General features: G+C 37.1%; 1 non-coding gene across 1 annotated transcript; it reads left to right on the forward strand.

Annotated features, from left to right (window-relative positions):
• Positions 1–6,067: 6,067 nt before the first annotated feature.
• Positions 6,068–6,176, forward strand: LOC131241768 (small nucleolar RNA R71). Its single transcript, XR_009169334.1, has one exon. It is a non-coding gene; the product is annotated as a small nucleolar RNA R71 (small nucleolar RNA).
• The last annotated feature ends 635 nt before the right edge of the window (positions 6,177–6,811 follow it).

Genomic DNA, 6,811 nt, shown 5'->3' on the forward strand with positions numbered 1-6,811 from the left:
GGTTTCCTTGGATCTTTGGCATGCGAATTCTTCATTAATGACTTCCAAATCTCCAAATCCTCATTTAGTAATCTTTTGAGCATAAATATTCCTGTTAGGATCAATTTCACCTTAAGCTCTTGAAATCACCTCGCACATGAAAACATGCATGATTAGATCGATTAAGCGCTATCATGTTTATAAAACCAAGACATAAATAGGGGGAAATATGCAATATTTCACACTCAACACGCCCCCAACTGGCATTTTACTAGACCTGAGCAAAACATGCAAACAAAACTTCTCAAAACTTTCAAATTACAACCCTCCCTTTATAGCAATTTTCTGCACAAGCTTATACATGTGAGTGATAATCAAGGGTGTGGAAAAGAAATATGAGCGATCTAGATCTCGGTGTCCTTAGCAATCAAATGAACTAAGTCTTTGTTCGTTACTTAACAAATAGAATAAGTCCAAACATAAAGTTTCTAGTTTGTTTAATGAGTTCTAGCTTAAAATTCCATGAATTTGTTATACCTTTCATAATATTAGCCATGTTCATTACCTTAAAGTGGACAGTTCAACACAAATACTGATTCTAATCATGTCTCATATTCACTTTTTTTTTCAGCTTTTTATTTTATATCAATGGCTTTCACTTTTTTTTTCATTCTTTTTCTGAAATTTTCATTTAAAACACATCTCGTAGGTGGCCATGATCTTATTGTTTTCTAGCTTCTTTTTTTCTTCTTCTTCTTTTAATCCCTTTTAGTTAGACAATAATCTCCAAATTTGGTTCATAATCACTTTTAAGTAATTCACATGTTATCACTTAGAAAGTAAACAATTTCATAGGATATAAATTAGATGTGAAATGTGAGCTAGACTCAATTGATGTTTTAAAATTTTTTATTAACCAACTAATTAAGAAAACTTAATTAAAAGCTACTAATTAACTAGTCACTAGATTTTTCAAAAATTTATTCCATATCTTATCATAATACATAGCATGTATTCAAATCACACAGAATTTTGCTTTCCAAGAGAGTTTTAAAACTGAAAAATTGAAAAAATTTAAACAATTTACTCAAAACCTAGAAATATACTGATTAGATCCATCTAATTGCACCCCAACCTAAAATTTGCTTTGTCTTCAATTTAAACATAAGACAGAGATTAGAAAAAGAGCAGTGAGTTAGGAAGATAGTACTTAAGAAGGAATAATATAGTGATATTCAAAGTCCTTGCTATGTAAGGGTTAAGCAATGATAAACACGAATAACTAAAGAAAAATTCTATCTAACCTAATTCTAAGAAAGTAATAAGCATAACTATACCTTTGTCAGACTAGGAAGTCAATCTTGGTAGACAGGATCAATTAGAGGGATGGACATATCCTCTGAGTCAAATTTCTCAACAAATGACCTGAGACGATGACTGTTAACTTTGAAAATGTTTTCATTCATAGGATTCCGTATCTCGACGGCCCCATCAAGATAAACGGTTGTATAAGAAAAGGGCCGGTCCAATGAGATCGAAGATTACCCGAAAAATGATGTAAACGAGAATTATACAAAAGGACCTTATGACTTGGCGTGTATGATTTTTGAAGAATGTTTCGGTCATGGAATTCATTTTATCCTTGTAAATTCTTGAGTTTTCATATGCATCGTTCTGAATTTCCTCGAGTTCATTCAATTGAAGTTTGCATAGCGAGCCGTCATTGTCCAAATTGAAGTTTAAATTCTTAATCGCTCAGTAGGCCTTATGTTCCAACTCCACAGGCAAGTGGCAAGCCTTCCCGTATACATGTCTAAAGGGAGACATTCCAATGGGGGTCTTGTAAGCTCTACGATAAGCCCATAAAGCATCAAATAGTGTGATTGACCAATCTTTGTGAACAAGGTTAATCATTTTTTCCTGAATTTGTTTAATTTCCTAGTTGGAAATTTCAGCTTGACCACTTGTCTATGGGTGATAGGGGGTACTAATTTTGTAAGAGATGTCATATTTATTCATTAAGGTCTCGAATGACCTGTTGCAAAAGTGTAACCCTCCATCACTTATGAGGCTCGAGGTGTTTCAAACTGGGAAAGGATGTTTTCTTTTAAGAATCGAATGATCTTTTGATGATCATTGTTCTAGCACGGGATCGCCTCAACCCACTTGGTAACATAGTCTATTGCTAACAAGATGTAAATGTTTCCAAATGATTGGGGGAATGGTCCCATGAAATCAATGCCCTAGCAATCGAATGCTTCAATGATTAGAATGAGGTTCAATGGCATCATGTTTTGATGGGACAATCCTCCTAATTTTTGACAACACTCATAAGCTTTGCAAAACTCATGAGTATCTTTGAATATTGCGGGCCAGTAAAAGTCGCACTGTAAAATTTTGGTCGGGGTATTTTTAGCAAAAAAAGTGACCACCACAGGCCTGAGAGTGAAAAAAAGAGATTACGCTTTGATGTTCATTGTTAGACACACATCTCCTTAGAATTTGGTCCGGGCAATATTTGAGCATGCATGGATCATCCCAGACAAATTTGCGTACCTCGGTGTAGAATTTCTTCTTATCTTGCACAATCCAATGTATTGGCATGAAACCTATAGTAAGATAATTCGCAATATCAGCAAACCAAGGTAATTGGGAAAGTTTAAACAATTATTCGTTAGGGAACATGTCATTTATCGGTGTCCACTCAAAGGAATCGGGTAGGTCAAGTCTTGAGAGATGGTCATCCACTACATTTTTTACTCCTTTTTTATCGCATATTTTAATGTCGAATTCTTGGAGTAGGAGGATCCATCTTTTCAAATGAGGCTTGACATCCTTCTTAGAAAGAAGGTACTTCTGCACCGCATGATCAGTGTAGATGATGGTCTTAGATCCGATCAATTAGGACCTAAATTTGTCCAAAGTGAACATTATGGCTAAGAGTTCCTTCTTTGTAGTAGAGTAGTTCACTTGGGTAGAATTTAGAGTTCTACTCACACAATAAATCACATAGGGCTTCTTCTAATTTATTTGGCCTATCACCGCCCAAATAGCATAATCAGACGCATTACACATAATTTGAAAAGAATATTCTAATTGGGTGGTTGTATGATAGGAGCGGTGGTCAACATAGTCTTGAGCTTAGAGAAATCTCCTTGGGATTCTTCACTCCGCTCGTATGGAACATCCTTTTGTAGGAGATTACATAAAGATGAGAGAGATGACTAAAGTCCTTAATGAATCTCCTAAAAAACCCAGCGTGTCCTAGAAAGGATCGCACATCATGTATGCTTTTAGGTTGAGGTATGTTAGAGATTAAATCAATTTTAGCCTTATCCACCTCAATTCCCTTGGATGAAATTATGTGTTTAAGAACTATTCCCTTAAGAACCATGAGATGACAGTTTTTCCAATTTAGCACAAGATTTTTCTCTTCGCATCTTTTCAACACAAGTTTAAGATGTTCAAGGCATTTACTGAAAGATGAACCGAAGATAGAGAAATTGGCCATGAAGACCTCTAAATATTGCCCCACCATATTTGCAAATATGCTTAACATACACCACTGAAATATGGCAAGGGCATTACACAGTCCGAATGACATCCTTCGATAAGTAAAGGTGCCAAAAGGGCATGTGAACGGTGTTTTCTCTTGATCTTCAAGAGCTATCTCTATTTGATTATAGCCTGAATACCCATCCAAGAGTAGTAGGAATGACCAACTAACCTTTCTAAAATTTGATCAATGAAAGGTAAAGGAAAGTGGTCCTTCCTTGTAACAGTATTCAACTTTCGATAGTCAATGCACATCCTCCAACTAGAAGTAACTCTTGTTGGCATGACTTCATTATCAACATTGGCTATGTTGGTGATCCTAGACTTCTTAGGAATCACCTGTGTTGGACTCACCCATTGATTGGCGGATATAAGGCATATGATACCCACATCCAACAACTTAAGTACCTTAGCCTTAACCACTTCCTTTATGTTTGGATTTAAGCGACATTGTGGTTGTCGAGAGGCTTCTACATTTTCCTTTAAGTAAATGCAGTGAGTACAAATTAAAGAGTAAATTCCCTAGAGGTCCGTAATCGTTTATCCAAGGGATCCCTCATGTTCTTGGAGAGTAGAAATGAGCATACTCTCTTGTTTTTCATCAATGTGCAAGGAAATCACCACCGGATGTCTCGTCTTGACCTAAATAAACATATTTAAGATCAGCGGGCAAAGGTTTTAGGTCAAGCTTTGGTGCCTTGAGACTAAATTGTAGAGGCATTGTATCGGTTTGGGGCAAAGTCTCAAATTGTGGCCTCCACCGCTTAATTTCAAGTACAGGCGTTGCATCAAGCAAGACATCCATCTCCCTAATTATGTCATCATTTAAATCAGAGGAGTGGGCTAAGCATGTCTCCAAGTGGTCAAAGTATAGAGTCAAAAGTGGTCTATCTTCCATGAAAAAATCGATCATGTTAATGTCATGGGTATCGTTAACATCCTCTGATTGTTTGCTCATATTGAAAAAAATGTTGAGCTCCAATGTCATGTTCCCAAAAAATAAGTTCATAACTCCATTCCTACAATTGATGATGACATTTGATGTAGCTAGGAATAGGCGACCAAAAATGATGGAATCTGAGTTCTCATGTCCATGATAGGCTGAGTATCTAAAAAGATAAAATCCACTGGATAGAAGAATTTATCGACTTGGACCAACACGTCCTCAATCATCCCTCTCGGTACACGAACCGAATGATAAGCAAGTTGTAGTATGGTCTAGGTGGGTTTTAATTCACCTAGACCCAACTATTCATAAACTGAGTAAGGGATCAAATTAACACTTACCCCCAAGTTAAGGAGTGCATGTTCAATTCGGTGATTCCCTATTATACAAGTGATGGTTGGGCTACTTGGATCCTTGTATTTTTGTGGCACATCTTGCTTGAGGATGACACTCACTTTTTCCATCAAAAAGATTTTCTTTTGTATATTTTGCCGTCTTTTGGTAATACATAGATCTTTTAGGAATTTGGCATATGAAAGAAATTGTTTAATGGCATCCAATAAAGGAATGTTGATATTCACTTGTTTCAGAACCTCCGAAATATTATGAGAGTTAGATAGAGGTTTTGGTGCAATCAACTATTGGGGGAATGACACAACTGGCTTGTATGCTCTTTCTGACTCTTCCTCTTGTGGAGCAATGTTAGGTCTATCACTCTTAACTTCTTTCAAGTCCTTAAGGGTTTCATCCCTCGCCGGAATAGTTTTGTCAATTTCTTTCCTATTCTAATAGTGGTGATAGACTTAGTTTGCTCTATATTATGTGAAGAGCTTGGGTCACTTATTTCACATTGGGGTTTTGGATTGGGTAGAGGTTGGGCTGGAAAAGTCCTTTCCTCCCCAATCGCTAAGTATGACTCAATCCATTGTATGGCCATAGTAAGGTATTGGAATGCTTGTAATATGCCTTGATTGAAGAGCTCTTGGTTTTGGATGTTCTGTAGAACCGGATCCTCTCGAGGTTTCCTTTGATTTAAGAGTTGAGCAAGGGCCTCTTGAGGATTGACTATTTTTTAAATCCTCCAACTGAAATTTAGATTGTTCCTACAACTGGGATTGTATGTATTTGAGGTGGGTCTGTTGAATGGTCGTTAATAGTTATTTACAGCATTTGATTTTTCGTTCAATAGCTCTTAAAAATAAGGAATTGTAGGACAATCTTGCGTTACATGTATGTTGCTAGCACAAATACCGTAAATAACTTCCCCAACCTCCTTGGGTTTGACAATTTCCACCTGCTTAAATTCCATGGCCTCAAATTTCATTATGAGATTGGCCACCCTTGCACTCATGTCGTCTTCTTCCTTTAAACCAAAATTCCGCATTCCTCTCTTGATTGAGTCGGCTTAGACATGGTGGGTTTTAGGGAGGTATCCCATGATTGTGCCTTCTCTGCAAGTTGATCAAAACAATCCCACACATCATCAACCTCCTTGTTCATGAATTCACTGTTACACATCATCTATACAAACTGGAGCATGAGCAAAGTCAGTCCGTTATATAAAAAGTTTATACCCACTAGATTTCATAGCCATGATATGGACAAGAATTTGTGAGGTCCTTGAACCTCTCCCAGCATTGAAAGAAGGTTTCTTCCTCTTTTTAGGCAAATTTTGTGATTGCTTTTCTTAAAGTATTTGTTTTATGAAACGGGAAGAACTTTTTAAGAAATTCCCAGGTCATCTTAGCCTATGTGCCGATGGATCACGACCTTAGGTAGTGCAACCCATGTGCCGATAGATCACGACCTTAAGGAGTGCAACCCATGTGTCGATAGATCACGGCCTTAAGGAGTGCAACCCATGTGTCGATAGATCACGGCCTTAAGGAGTGCAACCAAGAATTAGTTTTCTTTTTCAATGAGAAGGGGAACAACTTTAGTCTTATTGTGTCTTCAGACACATTTGGAAAGTGCAATGTGGTGACTATCTCATTAAATTCTTTAATGTGTAAGTATGGACTTTCAGAGTCTAGTCCATAAAATTTAGGAAGAAGTTGTATCACTCTCGGTTTAAAATCCACGTTTCCTACATTAAGTGGAAACACCATGCAGGAAGGTGTACTCACTCTCGTCGGTTGTAAGTAATCTTGTAAAGTACGAGGCGGGGGAGCATGATGCACCTCTTTCTCATCTTGAATTTCCTCAACTGGATGTTGTGGTTAATTTCTAGCCATAACTTCAATTAACTCAGAGGATCTCAAGTGGTGTCAATCCGGTGATGGATAGGCAACTCTTCGACTAATCCTCCTTTACTTAGAAGATGTAAAGTGT

The sequence above is a fragment of the Magnolia sinica genome, chromosome 3, assembly GCF_029962835.1.
Source record: "Magnolia sinica isolate HGM2019 chromosome 3, MsV1, whole genome shotgun sequence".
NCBI classification, from domain to species: domain Eukaryota; kingdom Viridiplantae; phylum Streptophyta; class Magnoliopsida; order Magnoliales; family Magnoliaceae; genus Magnolia; species Magnolia sinica.